This window comes from Triturus cristatus, chromosome 3_2, assembly GCF_964204655.1.
Source record: "Triturus cristatus chromosome 3_2, aTriCri1.1, whole genome shotgun sequence".
NCBI lineage: Eukaryota > Metazoa > Chordata > Amphibia > Caudata > Salamandridae > Triturus > Triturus cristatus.
Genome location: NC_140584.1, coordinates 1135436831 through 1135457341, shown reverse-complemented (window position 1 = coordinate 1135457341; position 20511 = coordinate 1135436831). Strand labels below are relative to the sequence as shown.

At 48.9% G+C, this 20511-nt stretch overlaps 1 protein-coding gene across 2 annotated transcripts in view; it reads left to right on the top strand.

Annotated features, from left to right (window-relative positions):
• The window catches only part of LOC146859261 (ICOS ligand-like), a 406586-nt gene that overhangs the window by 321671 nt on the left and 64404 nt on the right, over positions 1 to 20511 (top strand). The window contains exons 1-2 of one of the 2 annotated variants that reach the window (XM_085649953.1): positions 1289 to 1752; positions 2011 to 2127. The exons of the other annotated variant lie outside the window; for it this stretch is intronic. The gene's annotated coding sequence lies outside the window, so the exon portion shown is untranslated. Of the gene's footprint in view, positions 1 to 1288; positions 1753 to 2010; positions 2128 to 20511 lie in introns of those variants that run through there. 2 annotated transcript variants of the gene reach the window in all.

Here is a 20511-nt window from a genome sequence, read left to right as displayed (position 1 = left end):
TGACTCATCACCACCCACAGTGCACAATGTGACTATGCCATATATGTGTCCGGGAGTTACATCGGGTTGATGTTGTAGCACCCTCAAAAGCTGCAGCCGTTGCAGCAACCAACATGTGGCTGTGTGTAGATTGTCATTGCACACTGTTCCCAACACCATGCCACATGTGTTACCGGATGTGAGGTGCACATGTATGCAAGGGACACGGAGTAGCGTGACAAGGCCATGTCAGCAAACTCACAAGGAATGTGTGGGGAGTCATGACATGTGCACCTTCATGGCAAGGTGTGTGGGCTGGACTAGTGTAATGTCATGTGACCTGTGGCTCAAGTGTTCCGCTGCCAGTATCTGCAATCAGCATCACACTTCTGCTGATGTGTGGGTGTATGTCACTCCTGTCTTGCGTCGGGCAGTGCACTTGCACTGGGACACAGCTATTTTCATGGCGTGGCATGGGGAGGTTCTCAATCACCGTGTGTAGCTGGGTCTTGGAAGGAGCGTCACCTTGCATCCATACGTGTCCTGGGCATGTAGCACATGCCTGACTCCCTATGAGGCATGTGTGTATTGCCAGATTTACATGTGCTCAGTAGACATGAGTTGTTCTCGTAGTGCACTCACTCTTCCTTGTCACTTCCAAATTACTGCAGAGCGCCTCCTGTTGCCCGAAGAATTCCAGACTTGGCCACCATGCAGGAGAATGACACGATCCGGCTCTACCGGTTCACCCAACCGTTGATTCTGGAGCTGACGGCGAGACTGGCACCACACCTGCAACCGCAGCACAGGTATCCTACGGCACTGACACCCCAGCTGAAGGTAATGGCTGCCCTACATTTCCTTGCCACGGGTACCTTCCAATATACCATAGCTCATGTTGGTGGCATGTCCCAGAGCATGTTCAGCGGTGTGCTGCATGATTTCTTGGAGGCCATGTTGATTCACCTGGATGACTTCATCAAGTTCCCAACCCCTGAACAGATGACTGAGGTCAAGCGTGGTTTCTATGCCCTGGGAGGGATGCCCCATGTCATTGGGTCCATAGATGGGACACATGTAGGTTTGGTACCACCACACGCACGGGAGGTGGCGTACCGCAATCGGAAGCACTACCACTCCATCAATGCCCTTGTGGTGTGTCTGTCCAACATGGTGATTTCGCATGTCTGTGCTCGTTTTCCAGGATCAGCACACGATGCCTACATCATGAGGCGTAGCGGGATGCCTGATATGATGATGCAGCTGCGCAACGAACGGGCATGTGTTGTTGGTGGGTACAGTCTGTCTGATCTGTATTCTGTTTGGCCGAGCAGCACTACCGCTTCGCCAGTTCTAACGATATCCATGTGCTTTCCATTTAGGGGACGCTGGCTATCCCAACATGCCTTGGCTGCTGACACCTCTCCGCAACCCCATCACGCCGGCCCAGCTCCGCTACAACACCGCCCATGGCCGGACAAGGCGAGTGATAGAGAGGACGTTTGGCATGCTGAAGAGCCGATTTCGGTGCCTCCACAAGACCGGCGGTGCACTCCCTTATGCCCCGGCGAAGGTCTGCAAAATCTTCATGGTCTGCTGCATGCTGCACAACATGGCAGTTGAGAGAGCTGTGCCACTCATCCTGGATCAAGATGACGAGGACCATCCACCCGTGGAGGACGAAGGGCTTGGCAATGGGGCTAGTGATGTGGAGGATGTGGAGCCGCAAGAGGACATCCGGACTCGGCTCATACGCGACTTCTTTGCTTAGTGGTGAGTACCAGGGTCTGAGTGTGCACGCATTGGTCCCCGTGTGGCATGCGTTGTGATGTGTGTCTCCACCTGCATGTATGGCACGTGGGTCAGAGGTGTGTGTGGGTGTGTCACTGGAGTGATGGTGGCAGTGATGGTAGTATTTCCCCAGGCATAATTGTGACCTAGCATGTTGTCATACATACATGTGTCGAGTGAATGCACATGCAAGTGGCTGAGCTTCTTGTGGCTGACTTCTTGTGTGTCTCTCTTCCCCAGGTACCTGCGCATGCCGTTTGCTGGTTGCATTGTTGTGGCACTGATATTCCTCATGGACATGGCATCGTGGGCTGACTCAGCGTTACAGGCACGGACACGTTTGGAAGTCTCCATGGGGTAAGGGATGCATCTGGGGTGTATTGGGTGTGGCAGTTGTTCACGATGTGTGCACACTGCCCCGGTCGGGGTTTGGGTCCTCTGCAGACATGTGGCATCCCCATGGGACACGACATGCAGCTGGGTACACCTGAATAGATGGGCTGCCTGGTTGTCAGTCATCAGTGATGGGATAGTGGATTGTGATGAAGGCATCAATGTGTGTGACACTGCCCTCGGACACATACGGTTAACATTGTCTTGACATGGCGTGGGACTTCCACATCAAGGGATGTATGGTGTATGGCGGTCTCTCCGTGAGCAGCTGTGGGTATTTAGCTGTTATCCGACACTTGTGTGCCAGTTCCATGCCTATCACGCATTTGTGCTGCAGAAGGGGGGTGCCAGTGTTGGAGCCACATGTTACTCCACATGGTGTGTTCATGTGTACTTCAAGTTGCCTCTGCAATCCCAAACACATGACTATTAAAGGTGTCCCTATGCCTCCAAGGTGCCTCTTCTCAGTCAATGCTGGTGTGTTGGCACGGTGCATCCTGCATGTCTGGCATGGTATTCCCTGATTGTGGCTATGTGTCAATGTGTCGAGTGGCAAGATGCAAGCTGTGTGTGTGTGCTGAGACTGTGTAATGGGCATGATGTCCATGACTGTGTGGGTATTGTGACATGTGCCATCCCCATGCATCCAACGTTGTCCATGACCCCATTCTCTGCATCCACCGGACTCAAGCTTGCAGGACATGGTTCTGCCACCTGTCTACACGTACCTGGGTGCCCCCCAGGACACGGGCCAGGATCCCTGACCTCTGCGCATGACTGTTGCTGTACTCAATGTGTCTGTCAGCACGGTTGTTCGGCCACCCCCTCAGCTGGTTCTGACCATCACGGGTGTGTATGGTGCTCCATGTCTGTCTTGCCTAGAAAACTGTGACCCATGTGTCCTGTGCCAGACTCAGGCCCCAGGGTGTGGATGGTTGAAGTGAACAGATGACTCAGGCATGTTTAGACTGTACAAGTCACATGTTAGGTAATAATGCTACCAGCAGGCATCTACTCTTAATAGTGTGATTTATTATTGGGGGGGGGGGGCCAAGTGAGGGGCTTTCCGGGATTAGGGAATCCAAAGTTCAGTAGGGGAGTTGGTGTCCTTGCCATTGGAAATCCTCAGAGTCCATGCCACAGTCTTTGTCAACATTGGTCAGCCAGTGACCAGCAGGGCCATGTGGCAGAGAATGTCTCTTGATGCTGTGATGCTGTTGCTCCAGTGGGCCAGGTGCCAGGCCAGGTGTCCTGGGAGATGGTGATGTAGCAGCCACCCTCACGGTCCTTTCCGTGGACGACCCGGCTTCCTGCGGGGAACCTCAGCAGCAGGCCGTGACGACGTCTGGGATGCTCCGTCGGATGTTTCCTCCTCCTCCTCATGATCCCTCCCTGTGGGTGGTGATGTTCTCCGCCTTCTGGCACAGGGAGGGTCGGCCATGGTGTTGGCCATCCGACGGAGTTCAGCGTGAATCCCCTGGGACGCCGTCACTTGCTGAGCCTGTCTGTCCTCCATCCTCCGTTGGTGTAGCTGTAGACAGGCTATTAGCTCCGCATGTTGCTGGGCCTGCTGGACCTTGATCCCCTCGAGGACGGACACAACCTGGGCCATGCCCGTGGTGTCCTGCCGGTATGAGTCCAGGATGTTACGGACATGGGAAAATACCGGATCCCCAGCCAACTGGTCAGGCTCGCGCCTCCGCCGTCCTCCACTCCCACCACCCCTGCCCACTTGCGTCTGGCCTGCACTTGTGGGCACATGGGGTCTCCGGGACCCCTGAGGGGTGGCATTGGCGTTGTCGCCTGCCTCCTCCTGGGTGCCCGGGACACCGTGTCCCTCCTGGCGAGCCTGGCTGCATTGTGGTGTTGGGGCAGGGATCCTGGGTGTCTCCTGGGATGTGGCAGGAGTGGGGGTGGTGGTTGGCACGGTTGTACCTGACGCAGGTGCTGCAGGTGGTTGGACACCAGAGGGGCCAGGTCGGTCGGGGTCGTCCGCAGAGTGGTGAGAGTGGTCGCTGCCGGTGGGATCGGTCTCCTGCAGATCCGGGTCCTGTGAGTGTTCCCCCCCAGTGTTGGGGGGTGCAGCACGACGTTGACCTGTGTGTGAGAGAGACAATGTTAAGTTTGATCCATGCAACATCCATGTTTCATCCGTTACAAAGTTGGCACATTTCCTCTTGGAATTTGGATCTGTCTTGCATTCCACTCACAGTGCACTTGTGCATGTGTGTGTCCCTTGGGCACCAATTTGGCCCCTTTAACTATGTGTGGCACAGTCTTACTTGCTGCGTCAAGTGTGACTGCAGTCAGCAGTGGAGTGTGCATGTGTGCCGAGCTATGCATTTGCGCCTTCCTTGTAGCACTGTACATGTGCACATGGAGTGGATCCACACACTCATATGATGCAGGTGGCTGTCCTTGTGCTCGTGTACAGGTTGTAACATGGCCCTGCGTTTTGCCATGATGAAGAGGGGGGGTTCTGGCACTGGCCACCCTTGTCTACATGCACGCAGTCCACCTGCTGACGGGCAGACATTCCCACACACCAAAGGACTGATTTGCTCTCCCTGTGTCTCCCTCCTTCTCTGTCCCCCTCTCCCTCCCTCTCTGTCCCCCTCTCCCTCCCTCTGTGTGTCAGCCTCCTCCCTCTGTCCATCTTCCTGTGTCTCCCTCTCTCTCTGTCCCCCTCTCCCTCCCTCTCTGTCCCCCTCTCCCTCCCTCTGTGTGTCAGCCTCCTCCCTCTGTCCGTCTCCCTCCCTCTCAGTCCCCCTCTCCCTCCCTCTGTGTCCCCCTCTCCCTCCCTCCGTGTGTCACCCTCTGTCACCTTGGCCCAGCTTCCTGGGCACACACTGTTAGCAGATCTTTGAGTGGCCCTTGGCCTGTTGATGTGAGTTTGTTTCTGATCTCCAGGCACCCATTTTGTCTGCTGTGTGTCTGTGCGCTGCTGCTGTGGTGGTGTGTGCTGCCACTCTTTCACACTGTTGGCTGTTCATTAGCTGCTGGCATGTGCAAAACAGTGCCTTCACCCCCATGTGTTGATGCAAGGCGTCCGCCATTTGCTGGCAAGTCATTCCTGTGTTGGGACACAGTGTTTGTCTGGCTGTGACCTAGGCCATATGGGCAGAGGGCATTGTTGTCTACTTTGGAGTCGCACTATGTGATTCTTGGTGCCCAGCCTCCCGCCATCCGGGTTACCGTGTCATGTGTTGTTGTCTTCTGTGGCCTGTGACTTGACATTGTCCAGCTGGGTGCATGGGGCATGGTGGCAGCAGTGGCATGTGCCTGCTCATGGAGTGTGGTTGAGTAATGCGATGGCTTGTGGTGGTTGCGTGCCTGTTATTAATTTTGGTTGTGGTTGCAGTTCCCCCCATGTGAGGTGCGTTGTTTGTGTACTCACCCGGGTCTCGGAGTCCTTCTACTCCTTCAACTGCCTCCACCGGCAGTATGGCCATCACCCTCTCCTCCCAGGGATGGTACTGTACGGCTCTGCGGGAGGGCCCTCCTCCGGTGGCGTTGGCCTGGTCGTGTTCCTCCTGCCTCTTGGCTCTGACCCTCCTCCGCAGATCGTACCACCTGTTCTGGCAATCCTGCTTGGTCCTCCTGGTGTCCGCAACAGCATTCACAGCATCGACGATGGTCTGCCACATGGCTGTTTTGGCTGCCTGGCTGGTGCTTCTGACCAATGTTCCAAAGATCTGTGGCTCGACTCTGAGGATTTGATCAACAAGGACCTCCAACTCTCGGTGACTGAACTTTGGATTCTTGGTAGTGGGCATGGTGAGGGGTGTGGGTGGGGATGGTGTGGGTGTGGGGGGGGGTGTGGATGTTGGGGGGGGGTGTGGATGGTTGTGTGTGTGTGTGAATGTGATGAGAGGGTGTTTGTGAGGGTGGTCGTTTGAAGGTGTGCAAGTGTAAGGTGTGGTGTAGCTTGTAGTCTGGTTCTGTGGTGTCTGGCAGCAGTGAGTCTGTTGGAAAGGCTCATGGTTTGTGTGTGTGGGCCCTTTTTATTGGTCCATGGGTGGGTGTGGCAGTTTTTGAATTTTGGGTGGGTGTGTTATAAGGAGTGGTGGTGTATTGGGCCTCTGTTTGTTTTTGGCAGTTGCAGGTCAGTGATTGTGTTATTTAAGTGGTTGTTGGCCATGTTTAGTGGCTGTGTGCCTTTCGACTGGTGTATTCTTGTGTTGTTTTATTGTGTCCTGGTTGTGTACGTGCGTTTTGAGCGTGTGTACGGTGTGTACATGGGCCATTTGGTTGTACGATTTTGTCCTTGTGTGTGGCTTTGTAAGACTCGTACATGCGGTTGTGATGTTGGGGCATGGGGTGCGCTCCGTACTTAGGAGGTTGTGTTGGGGGTGCGCCAGGAACGTCCAGGGGTGGGGGTACGACTGGAACGTACTGGGGTGTGGGTACACGGGGGGTACGACACGTCCAGGGGTGGGGGGTGTACATTGACGGTGGTACGACACGTACTGGGGTGGGGGGGTGTACATTGACGGTGGTACGACACGTACAGGGGTGGGGGGGTGTACATTGACGGTGGTACGACACGTACAGGGGTGGGGGGGTGTACATTGACGGTGGTACGACACGTACTGGGGTGGGGGTACGACTGGAACGTACTGGGGTGTAGGTTCACGGTGGTACGACACGTCCAGGGGTGGGGGGGTGTACATTGACGGTGGTGCGACACGTACTGGGGTGGGGGTATGACTGGAACGTACTGGGGTGTAGGTTCACGGTGGTACGACACGTCCAGGGGTGGGGGTACGACTGGAACGTACTGGGGTGTGGGCACACGGGGGGTACGACACGTACTGGGGTGGGGGGGTGTACATTGACGGTGGTACGACACGTACAGGGGTGGGGGGGTGTACATTGACGGTGGTACGACACGTACTGGGGTGGGGGGGTGTACATTGACGGTGGTACGACACGTACAGGGGTGGGGGGGTGTACATTGACGGTGGTACGACACGTACAGGGGTGGGGGGGTGTACATTGACGGTGGTACGACACGTACTGGGGTGGGGGTACGACTGGAACGTACTGGGGTGTAGGTTCACGGTGGTACGACACGTCCAGGGGTGGGGGGGTGTACATTGACGGTGGTGCGACACGTACTGGGGTGGGGGTACGACTGGAACGTACTGGGGTGTAGGTTCACGGTGGTACGACACGTCCAGGGGTGGGGGTACGACTGGAACGTACTTGGGTGTAGGTACACGGGGGTACGACACGTACTGGGGTGGGGGGGTGTACATTGACGGTGGTACGACACGTACTGGGGTGGGGGTACGACTCGAACGTACTGGGGTGTAGGTTCACGGTGGTACGACACGTACAGGGGTGGGGGGGTGTACATTGACGGTGGTACGACACGTACTGGGGTGGGGGTACGACTGGAACGTACTGGGGTGTAGGTTCACGGTGGTACGACACGTCCAGGGGTGGGGGTACGACTGGAACGTACTGGGGTGTAGGTTCACGGTGGTACGACACGTCCAGGGGTGGGGGTACGACTGGAACGTACTGGGGTGTGGGCACACGGGGGGTACGACACGTACTGGGGTGGGGGGGTGTACATTGACGGTGGTACGACACGTACAGGGGTGGGGGGGTGTACATTGACGGTGGTACGACACGTACTGGGGTGGGGGGGTGTACATTGACGGTGGTACGACACGTACAGGGGTGGGGGGGTGTACATTGACTGTGGTACGACACGTACAGGGGTGGGGGGGTGTACATTGACGGTGGTAAGACGCGTACTGGGGTGGGGGTACGACTGGAACGTACTGGGGTGTAGGTTCACGGTGGTACGACACGTCCAGGGGTGGGGGGGTGTACATTGACGGTGGGGCGACACGTACTGGGGTGGGGGTACGACTGGAACGTACTGGGGTGTAGGTTCACGGTGGTACGACACGTCCAGGGGTGGGGGTACGACTGGAACGTACTGGGGTGTGGGTACACGGGGGGTACGACACGTACTGGGGTGGGGGGGTGTACATTGACGGTGGTACGACACGTACTGGGGTGGGGGTACGACTCGAACGTACTGGGGTGTAGGTTCACGGTGGTACGACACGTCCAGGGGTGGGGGTACGACTGGAACGTACTTGGGTGTAGGTACACGGGGGTACGACACGTACTGGGGTGGGGGGGTGTACATTGACGGTGGTACGACACGTACAGGGGTGGGGGGTGTACATTGACGGTGGTACGACACGTACTGGGGTGGGGGTACGACTGGAACGTACTGGGGTGTACCTAGACGGGTGGGGGTGTACATACACGGGGGGTACGTGTCGGACGTACGGGGGCTGGGGGGAGTGTTGGGCGCGTATGCGGGCACATGTCTCCATGGTTGCTATAGGTGTTCGGTGCGGACGGTGTTTTTTCCATACGGTTGTACGCTCGGACGCACGGGATGGATCGTGATTCCTCGGTCGGACTTGGCTTTTCACGTTTGTAAGGTAAATCGTCCGAGGACGTGTCGGGCACATTTTCCGACCCGAGGACGTGTGGGGAAATATTCCCAGTGCGGTTCGTATGGACTTTTTACCATGCGAATCGTGATTGCCAGTTCGTACGGCACTTGTACGATTCGTACGGTAAAAAGACCCGATACGAGTCGCACGGGGATATTTTTTGCCGGATCGTGATCGGCACCTATATCTGTCGCAACCAGGTCACCAGAGCAGTTGTAGAGCCAGAGAACCAGGTCAGCAGAGCTGCTTCAAAGCCAGAGAACCAGGGCAGCAGAACTGCTCTAGAGCCAGAGAACCAGGTAAGCAAAGCTGTTCTAGAGCCAGAGAACCAGGTCAGCAGAGCTGCTTCAAAGCCAGAGAACCAGGTCAGCAAAGCTGCTCTAGAGCCAGAGAACCGGGTCAGCAGAGCGGCTTTAGAGCCAGAGAACCAGGTCAGCAGAGCTGCTTTAGAGGGAGAGAACCAGGTCAGCAGAGCTGCTTTAGAGCCATAGAACCAGGTCAGCAGAGCTGCTCTAGAGCCAAAGAACCAGGTCAGCAGAGCCGTTGTAGAGTCAGAGAACCAGGTCAGCAGAGCTGCTTTAGAGCCAGAAAACCAGGTCAGCAGAGCTGTTCTAGAGCCAGAGAACCAGGTCAGCAGAGCTGCTTCAAAGCCAGAGAACCAGGTCAGCAAAGCTGCTCAAGAGCCAGAGAACCAGGTCAGCAGAGCTGCTTTAGAGCCAGAGAACCAGGTCAACAGAGCCGCTGTAGAGCCAGAGAACCAGGTCAGCAGAGCTGCTTTAGAGCCAGAGAACCAGGTCAGCAGAGCCGTTGTAGAGCCAGAGAACCAGGTCAGCAAAGCTGCTTTAGAGCCAGAGAAACAGGACATTTGGGCTTATTTACAAGCCCCTGCGCCGCCGCTGCGTCACTTTTTCCCCACACAAAAAATGAAGCACCGGCGGTGCAAGGGACTTGTAAATAAGCCCCATTGTTCCCATTCGAACGCAATAAAACAGTTACGCAACCTTGACACCACGGAAAAGATGAAATAAAGCACCAGTTTCTAAAGTTATTGCTCTTTCCACAGTTACTGGTAACTCAAGTCTCCTACCTGAGGTCTACTACATGTGTTGTAATTTAAAACTTCAGGTATCAAAATGCAAAGTTGTGTGAGCTATTAGCCTTACACTGGCTGAACAACTGCCTCCTACCATAGGACTGTTACAAATCTAAGATTGTATTTTGGTAAGTAGATGATGCACCTCATGCCTGCAACATAAAACAAGCATATGCAATGCAATAGGGATGGCATTACTAAATGTTTGAGCTATTGGCATTGCAAATGATAATGTTTTTTAGTTTTTGTATTTTTTTGTAAAAAATATTCCAGCAGTAGCATAAGTAATGAAATAAAATCCACATAGACCACCAGTACCACCACCACTAACACCACCAGTACCACCACCACCAGTACCAATACCACCACCACTACCACACCCACTACAACCACCACAAGTACCATAACCACCACTACAATTATTACTATTACTACTCTGTGGTGATAGTAATAATAATAGTGGTAGTTATGGTACTGGTGGAAAATTACTATTGAAAATTACAATATCTGTTAATTTTTCAAAAGGCATTGCCATTTATACCAATAGCTCTAAAACTCGCAGTTGCGAGACCTATTGTATTGTAAATGCTTGTTTTTGAAAAAGCAACAGTTTGGTGTTGACACAGACAGGCAGACAGGCAGACAGACAGACAGGCAGATAGATAGATCCTGATACGGAAGGACTGGCATTTACCAGTTATAGTTTATTGAGCTAACTAGAACTGGGACTTGTGTATCCACCATGCCCAGTTGTGTTATCAATGATGTCATTAACATGCCATGAGTGATGCAAACTGTGAGGTCACAAAGAGAGCATGGTAGGAGCACACCATGAATGCCAGTAGCAGGATATAGGAACGGTTGTCCTTCTAGTAGAATCGCACTGCCGTGCACCACAAAAGCTCACCACACCAACAACTCAGGACTTCATATTCCCATTTTGCCAAAGTTTTCCTCTGAGTGTGGCTGAAGTTCCACTTTACTTGTGGGAAAGGTGACTTGACATGATGCTAGTGGTTTATAATTCTTTATGGCTTTAGGGGTGTAGCTTCTATTGATGAAGCAGGTGCAGTGGCACCAGGGCTCCGAGGCCTGAGATGCCCAGTAAATTCAAGCGGCAGCTGAGGGGCCATTTCCTTCCTTACAGAATAAATGAAAAGGGGAAGGTAAAAAGAAAATGAGAAGTAGATAGTGTCAAAAATAAGGGAATGTGACAATAGTGGAAAACTAGAATAAAAGAGGATGTGGAAGTATGGGGAAACTGAGAGCTCTAGTAAATGAAGTGAAAGGAAATTGAGGTGGTAGTAAGTATTGTGAGCATTAGGGAAAGTGAGACAAAGGGTGGTGTGGTTGAATGGTTCTGCACAACGATGGTGGGTGTGGTGGGGAAGGGTAGAAAAGTTGTGTTTAATGACTTTAAAATAAGCAGATAAAGCTTGTAGATAGAATTTAAGCAAGTGCTCAAACCTGAGAAGAGATAGGCATTTATAGGAAAACTAATAGGGTACCTGAGGACTAGGTGTGAGCTATGAAGTATGGGGGTGACGACGCAAAAAGCATATATACTGGATCATAGGAAATGGCGCAAGAAATTGAGTTGGCAAACACCAGATATGGCATGAAGGTTTCTTATCAGTGTAGGATTTTTAAAATCAAGTGGACTGGGGAGCAGAGGGGGAACTTGGAGGCCGAGCAACATGGTGGCCCCCCTCGAAGTTCTGGGCTTCCTTCCACATTCACCAGCATCCTACGGCGATTTTAGCGCCTGCAATCTGCTGAGCATTAAAGATCTTCTCCACTCCTCACTTGTGAGGTTGAAACTGTGGGGGGGTGGTATGAGTTCTCTCCTCTCCATCCTCTCTCTATGCTGGATGTGGCTGGGTGGGTGTGCCTCTTAAATTACCAGAATCTCTGGGTGTGCAGGGCGTGATACTGGTCTCAGTGATCTTGCCTACTCTGGCTGATGACCAGAGATTGTTTTCTACCCACGCGTCCATTAGCCCACCAGTGCCTGCTCGCGTAGTTGATCACCACAAGCCCTGCACCAATGAGGCTGAGCCACAGCGCACGGACTGGACAAGCAAATACATACCTAGTATTCTACAGTGACTCGTCACCCACAGTTTCCACCACTGTTATTTTCTTGTAACTTGTCGTAATTGTATGGTATTGTCCAAAGAAGATTTCAGATCAAGACTGCTGTCACACATGTGCCTGAGCCCCTCCTATCTTTCTGTTGGGCATCTGGTTCCCCACTGTCCCCCAAACAATCTTGTCTCTTATAGATGTTTCCTCTCTGTTTTTTGGGGTGGGTTTTGTATCCTTGTACTCTTTTTCTCTCTCGCTACTCTCTTCATAGCAATGTGGTCTGGTTTTATTCTGTCCACTGGCTCTTTTTAGACAACATGGCTACATCTAGCTCTTTTACTTAGCCATGTGGCTGATGCCACCTTTCCCCGGAGTACACTTTCCATTCTGATTCCTATTTGTGTACCCGCCATACTTGGTAGGTCTCAATGGTTACCCATTCCTACATGTCAGCCCTGAAAGTGATTTGCTCAATACTATACTGAACCATCCATTCGAAAATTCTTGACGACTGTAAATCACTTGGGGGTGACTTGGTTTTCCTGCAGGAAGCGTACATTGGTTACAAGGTGGCACTTTCTATGAGGCAGCGGTGGGTTGCAGATTTAACATGTTCTGCAGCATCCTCAAAGAAAAGCGGAGCACTCACTCTGATTTTTAGCTCATCATAATATCTGCTGAGCATGGTAATGACGGAAGATGGTTGATATCGCGCTTACAGAGTGGAGCCTCTGAGTTATATACTGTAAGTGTTTATGCACCTAAGGTTGATACCCCACGAATTTGGTCTACTCTCTCAGCTAAATTATCTTTGCTCCCTAATAATGCTAGCATTCTATTAGATTGGTGATTGTTATCTCCGCATGGACGGTGTGTTAGATAGACAGTCGATGTGCATTTATAGACAACTTCATGCCCATCACAGCATGGGAAGACCATGCATAGCCCAGGGTTGTCAGATGTTTGTAGATTCCATAACCTGTCAGACAGTGACTTTATCTTCTTTCCCCTCCACAGAACACCTTCTCAAGGAGTGACTACTTATTGGTCAATTCTTCCTTACTACAATCCTCAATGTTCCTACACGATCAAACCGTTTCTCATTTCAGATCATGCTGCAATCACTGTCTCTTTACAAATTGCGCCACCACAATCAAAGAATCTATATTCGCGCATGATCGCTGAGGTGCTCGAGCAGTTGGAGGACGCATAGGGCCTGGGGAAGGAGCTAAGTGACTTTATTCTGAATAATTCATATTCCGTGTCTTCCCCTGTAACTTCTTGGATGCTCTAAAAGGTACCTTTAGAGGGGGGATTATTAGCCATATGGCAAAAAAAAACAAAAAGATAAGTGACAATTTAAAATCATTAACAAGAGAAATTAAAAACAATGAACTATTGTTTAAATGTACCAAAGACATCCCTTAAGAATATCAAGTATGAGTACATTAAAGTTGTTAGTAAACTGGCTCACCTTTGGGTCCATGCCATAAAAGGGAAATAGCTATTCTACCTCAATAAAACTGTAAAGTTTAGGGCAGCTCATCTGAAATTCAAAAAAGTTAATCCTAATCTCCTGTATTAAGGATCTTTCTGATGTCCTTGAAACTCATACGTCTGATATTTTAAAGACTTTTAAAGGATTTATTCTTACCTCTATACACCATCTACTCTTCCTTCTAGAGACTACCTCCTAAAATGTTGGAATTCACTACCTATACAAGAGCTACCAGAGTCTGATAAGCAACAGTTAGAAACAAGTATTTGCAATGCAATAGGTCTCGCATTCGCGAGAGTTAAAGCTCTTGGCATTGTAAATGACAATGCCTTTTATTGATCTGTTTTGATAATTAACACACAAATAAAAGGCACTGTAATTTATAATGCCTATAGCTCAAACTCTTGTAATTGCAATAACTATTGAATTTCAAAGAAGGGGACGCCACTGTCGCGGGCTGCTCTGAAAGTGAAAGCATGCATGGCGCGCTGACTGCTGCAGGAAAGCACATGTGCCTGCAGTAGGAGTACCTCCAAGTACTTATAGTGCAAAAGCAAGACAGTAGCTGGGCCTGAGCTGGGTCTACGTTGTTGCAGCAAACAGAGTTATAAGGTGCCTAGCTGACTAACTTTATCCGCAGTCAATAGATCTGCATTTCAATAGCAAGATTTGAATGAGAGCTTGGAACTTAAATCTTCATTTTGTTGTTGATGGTATTTTCGAGTGGTATTATCACCTGAGGAAGTAATGGCACTGCTGGGACCAATTTTTTTCCCACAGTGTGGTATTATTTCCCAATTCCGGGTTCCACAGCTCGTCACGGGGGATAGTGTGGAAACAGCAAACATGTTCTCCCATTCCGAGTAGCATTACGCAAAATATTGCGGATTTCCCTCACACAAATTATACCAGGGATTACAAGCAAAATGTATTTGGGGAAAGGCCTGCTCAGAGACTGCAAACATTGCTCAATATAATTCTGATCCGGTCACAAACTTCCATATGTCGCATGTATGCATTACCGTAAACCTCTTAAAGAAGGCCTTAGTGAAAGCGATGCAACAGGCAGGAAAATGGGCCAACTAGGCCAGCCAGGAAGTCCTTATCTCCCATCAATATCTGTCTCACTGGTATGTAACGTTTGTTTTCTGACCCTGCACGTCTGGTCACCACATTTACGTACCACTTTCCTATTTATGGATGAGCCATAATGTATCATGTATCCCACAGTTGCAACCATACTCCACAAGGCCAAGGGGCCGGATTACATACCCTGAACCTGGGTCAGGCAGTTGGGTACCGGTCCAGCTTTGCACCGCCACTGGCCCAGACGACCAGTCCAAAAAGCTGTATCTATGACCTGAAGGTCTGTTCAGCAAGCACATTGACCCACTGAGCAATCTTGCCTGAAGCCTGAACTTCACACACAAGGACTCCCAATCTGGCATAATCACAGTCCTTAACAACTGGTTACTAAATCCACACAAGTGCATAGACGTCAATACATGTATCAGGAAGATGTCTACAAATAGAAGGCGGTGACCTTTGAACTCTCAAAGTGCACTATTTATTAAAGTGCCTTAAATTGCTATATTAAAGACCAACTGAAATACATCTGTCTGAGAGTTTAGAAATGCGGGCCATTTCCATAGCTGGGCCACAAATGGATTATTTCTCTTGCCACTTTTACTACAGATACTATAATCGACCTCAACGCTACTTATAATTCGAATTTGGAAAACAAAGGCAAGAAACAAGTCGTTCAGAATTTGAAACCGTGCCCTGAAAATTACACAGATATCTTTGCAACTGGGACTTAACCCCTGCGTTGCCTTACAAGCACACCGGTGTAAAATGGCATACTAGTAAAGTGATGTTTTTGGAGTCTCTAGACTCTTACATATGCCTCGTCAAGGGCAGTAAGAGTTACATAAAGGCACAACAATGGAATGTATTCCTGCGATGAATGAATGAAGGGACAGTATCACGGAGCCCCCTCGGCCCCAAATGAAAGCGGTGTTATACTGCCCCCTTCTGCTCACACTGCAAGAGATTATGAGACAGATTTGAGATGGAAGGCCCTTGGGTTCTCGCTCACCACAAGGTATTTGGAGGAATCGAGCCCTGAGCGTATAACGTGTCACCCAGGAATTCGCCTGGGCAGGGGTGTGGTTCTCGGCGGCTGCGCTCACCAGTAAAATCCGTGACATTGGTCACGTCTTCCCACCCTCTAAGTTAGTGGCGGGAGGGAGGAAGGTTTAAGGGGTATTGTGGTATGTGGTCAGCAAACATCTGCACCAAGCGAAGGGGTGGGCGTTTTAGAATTCTGTGATGCAATGCTGCCGCTCTGGTTACAGAGGCTAAAATAACTGCCCAGCATATAATCCCACAGAGGAGAGTCTCCAGTTACAGATGCAGGGTGTGATCTCCAAAATAAACAAACGCAGCGTGAGAAACAGATGGCACACTGCACGCAATTAAAACAAGTGTGAGCGGAGTGGAAGTAAACTGTAGTTAGGCGCCGCTGCTTCGGGACTACACGGAAGTTACCATAGAATCAACAGCCAACAGAAAGCAAGATAAGAACCGCAATACCACAGGTAAACCAATCGCAAGCGGATAAACAAATTACACGGTGTTTCAGCCAATATACAGATTACTTTATGTCTCGCTGAGCCAGCTCATGCAGCGCAAGGCAAGACCTAAAAACGCTTGAAAAGGATGAAATTCTGGAGACAATTAAGCTCAGTCCAAACGGTAAAGCTCCTGGCCCAGATGTCGCTCTAATCAGCTTTTATAAAATGCTTGGCCACACACTGATCACTCCAGTGGAGACAGCGCTTACTCGTTTTTCTTCCTCTAGCAAGGTCTCTGCTACAGCTACTGAAGCTACAATTGTTGTTTACCTTAAGAAGGAAAAGGTCTCTCATCCCCTAAACATTTCAGACCTATTTCACTCATTATTATGAAGTCAAAACTTTACGCCAAGATCCTTACTAGAGGTCTAGAATCTTACATAACTAAGTTGATTCATCCTTCTCAATTCGGTTTCGTTTGGAGTAGTCCTACTAGGGACAATATCCGTACTTTCTGTCGTATGAGTGAAAGGGTCTCTCTCACCCCCTATCTCCTGCCTCTGTGGCTAGTGCACTGAATGCCGAAAAGGCTTTTGATAAGGTTGTGTGGCCTTACCTGGAACCAGTATTACATCGGCTTAAAATAGGGGAGTACTTTTCAAAAATGGTTGTGGCGTTATATGCAACCGCCACAGCTAGGGTTAAAATCACTTGTTCCACTTCCACACCTTTACGTTTAAAACAAGATACACATCAGGATTGTTCTTTGTCCCCCTTTCTTTTCCTAATGTCAACAGACCTCATCCTCATCGCATGTTGAACAACTCCACTGACATTCAGGGTTTTCGATTCCATGGCACTTGTTTCAAAACAGCTGCATTCGCAGACAATATTCAGATTTTCTCTAAAGATCCAGATGCCGCTATCCCGGCCATACTAAAGGTTATCAAAGTCATCTCTGAATAATCCAGCTTCTCACTCAATAGAAATAAGACCAAGGTTCTTCCACTCAATTTCCACTGCCTCCCCTCTTGTATGGGTGACTCTGGCCAATATTGATTTTATCGTAATCTGTCAAATGTGATTACTTATAATGAACAAAGAACGCTAAGCAAAATAAAAGATTTATTATTTGCATGGTTCCTTAAGCATATCTCACGATGGGGGAGAATGGAATTTCTTAAAATAAGGATTATGCTATTGGTGAATTTTTTATCAAGCATACTCCCTATACATCTTTCCCACACATCTTTCAACTCCCTAGATAAAATAATTCAGAATTTTAATAGAAGAATAAGAAACAGAGGATTGCTTATACAAAATTTAAGTTGGACTTCAGTGAGGGCGGATGCAAAATTATCAAATTGGTTTGATAATTAGACAGCATTTCTGGCAGCTCATGGTTCCCATTGGCTATTAAATTTCCCCATGTCCCCCCCCATGGTTGGTACTGAACAATATTTATGAACCCTTATTCACTGAAGGCCTTAATATCAATGACTTCCTACCGCTTGCATCATCTTGGACATGCTGAAAGATCTGAAAACAGTGCACAAACATCTTGGCAGTAACATTGCTAAATCTCCCTACATGTCCCTGTGGAATAATATAAAAACTGACGCACTGTTTTCGAATCTGAATATCTGTTCTCTCTCTGACCTGGACTATTGCAAGTTTCTAAAAATTAAAGCAAAAATGTATAAACTGGGCCCTATGCAGCCACCAACGCTTGACACCTCCCTATGTCTTTGGTTGTGTCATGCCGCCTCAAAGATTTATGAACTATTACACACCTTCTTAAATACCTCTCCTCCTCCCATCCAATCGGAGCGGTCCATGCACTTTCCGTCACATAACAACGACCACCCAAATCCACATTTATGAAATAAAATATACAATCACCTCCTTCGACACAAAGTTATACCCTCCCTAGCGCAAACAAATCTTTTTGCTTCCCTATCTCTTTTTTAGACCACGGATCAACTATTTAGAGTTCATCTTTAAGACACAGATACTTGCTGGTCCTGTAAAATAGACTGTGAAAGCCCAGACCATCTGTTATTTTTAATGCTCTTGGCTAACTAGATCATATAAGGCATTTCAGACCCAATTGTGCAAAGTTTCCATGTGAGTATTGACCGGGATTTCATTGTGATAATCTTTGGCCCCTACGCGTCCATTAATCCACCACCTTCATCGTAATTAGATCTGGCACTTTGTAGACCTTTTATTGTAGATTGTTTAAGAGAATCACGTCACGAGAGATTTCTGTCATTGACTATTCCTTCTCACGTATGTTCACTTTGTGATCATATTGATCTACATAGCACTTTTTTCTGGGTGATTTCCGTTCGTATTGATCCTCAATATATCTTAAAGCTTTGTCCGAATCACTCTGTTTTTTACGTTAAAATTCTTCTTCAATAAACTATATTGAAATTCAAAAAAAATTAGAGGACTGAATGCAGGACACGCAGAAAGTGGTCCATGCTAAAAAAAAGTGAGAAATGCCATAGCCAATGGAAGCACCAGAGACAGCACGATGGGCTTTCACACATGAGATGACCACCTCACTAATGCTGGTGAAATTTCCCTCACAATGGAAGTCACCTACACTTTTATGAGGTTTCCTGACATGATTCCTGTATATTAACTTAACACCATGGGTTCCTGTGTCAGAACATGTTTATGAGGGAGAATACGCCTAAGAAAACGATTTATTCATTTATAATTCAAAATTCACACATGATTAAAAGTGGGATACAGAATCTCATTTCCGGCCAATGCGCTGCCAGGAGTTAATTGCCAAACAAATGGGAGAAAATTGCTTTGGAACAACCCTACTGCACCAAGGCTTTCTTAGTATGGGAGATGTTGTTTGGATCTCTCGGGTAATAGGGTTAGTCGGCCCTAGAGACACCAGTTGGTCAGGCCAGAAGGATACTCTGCAAGTTGCCATGGGGGCAACTTTGTGTGAGTAATCCATTTGCTCTACGGCAAATCAGATGTGTTTGCCTAGATATGCAGTCGTCTTCACATCAGCTGTTGGCCGGGGTTCAGCTTAGGTCTTTATATGTACAACAGCATATTCAACAAGCGTTGGCAAAGACAATAGCTTTGGCATTTTTAAGTGTATGTGTTTAATTACTGTGTAGCGGTATTTGGGCTTATATAGCGTACATAGATGGAGATGTTGGAGGAGAAGGAATGGATGTGTGGTTTGCGGTTTGTTTTGTATTTTCCTACTTTCATGTGTTTTTGAGTTTATGATGGATTTATAGGATAGAATGCATATATGGTTAGGCAAAGGAATGTATCGATGTTGCATATTCCACTCACATGCAGGAGAGTGGCATCATATGGTTATCTACTCCTGCTACAGTAGTGGCTCACTGTGGCATGTACTATTTTCATACGTGCATACTTCAGGCCGGTTTAGAAAAAAAATTGTCAAAGTGAGTCTGGGCGGAAACACGTGTCTGCCTTGTTTTTCCTTCTCCCACGTTTTTATATTTACCTTGTTTGTTTTTGTAGCACAATCATGGGGAATAGAGTGTGCAAAGCTATATATTACAAAGCCATGATATCTGCTGCTCATTAAGTGGAAGGTACAAGAGGCAAAAGACAACCCAAAGTTGAGTTGGGCACCATCGCAAGCTACTATTTCTGCCACTCTATCCCTTTGTAGATCTCGCCTACAGACTGCTTTTAGCTCTCGTTGTCAATAATGGCTTTCCTTTCCCTTCTTCTGTTGGTCCCTCCTCTGAACATACCTACCCTAACATCATTTTCAATGGATGACTTGTATCCTTCCTCTGCTTACATTCAGATGCCCTCATTTTAATCTTCTGCTTCATCTAGCTGAGAGAATGTGTATGTCCGATGAACCTCATGATTGATTCAGGTCAGTATACTAGCCTTCAAGGACTGCGAAATATTGATGAGAAGAGATGTAGGGGGAAAGAGGAAGCCATTGATGCAGGAGGAAGAAGTAGCACTCTAAGTAATAGATAAAAAAAAATGATGGGTAATAAGTTGATTTTGGTTTGTATCAAGAAGGGTTTCAGGAAATACAAACCCGAAGCTGGACTGTGGGTGAGGGCTCTCATTACTGGGGCATGGTTGGTCACAGGCAAGGTAAGCGGATTGGTTCGTATTGGTAGCATTGCTAGCCTAGATAGAATCCAAGAAATGTTAATAAGGACTGAATTGAATTTTGAAAGTTTGGAGATGAAGGATCTCTTTGTAGGCTGAGTGGTGTGATGAGGTCAAGCTAGCTATTAAGTTATATCAGGGCCCCTAGCACATGTCGGGTGCACTATTCCTACACACCCTTGTGTACCCGATTACAAGAAAAACGTGCTGCCCTACATGGAGGTATGAACTCTGACAGTTCACATCTGGGCTAATGAGAGTCAATAGTCTTTCACTGGAATCGGAGTGGCCTCTATTTGAAGAGGGGAGAGGCCGTCCTCTGCAAGGTGAATCCTGGGGGGTCCTTCTAACCACAGCCCCCCTTCCTTTCTAGGGGTGCCCTCAGGGGTGGACTGACTGTGCGCAGTCTCTACATGTCACACAGTTAGTGCGCTATCCAACTCATTT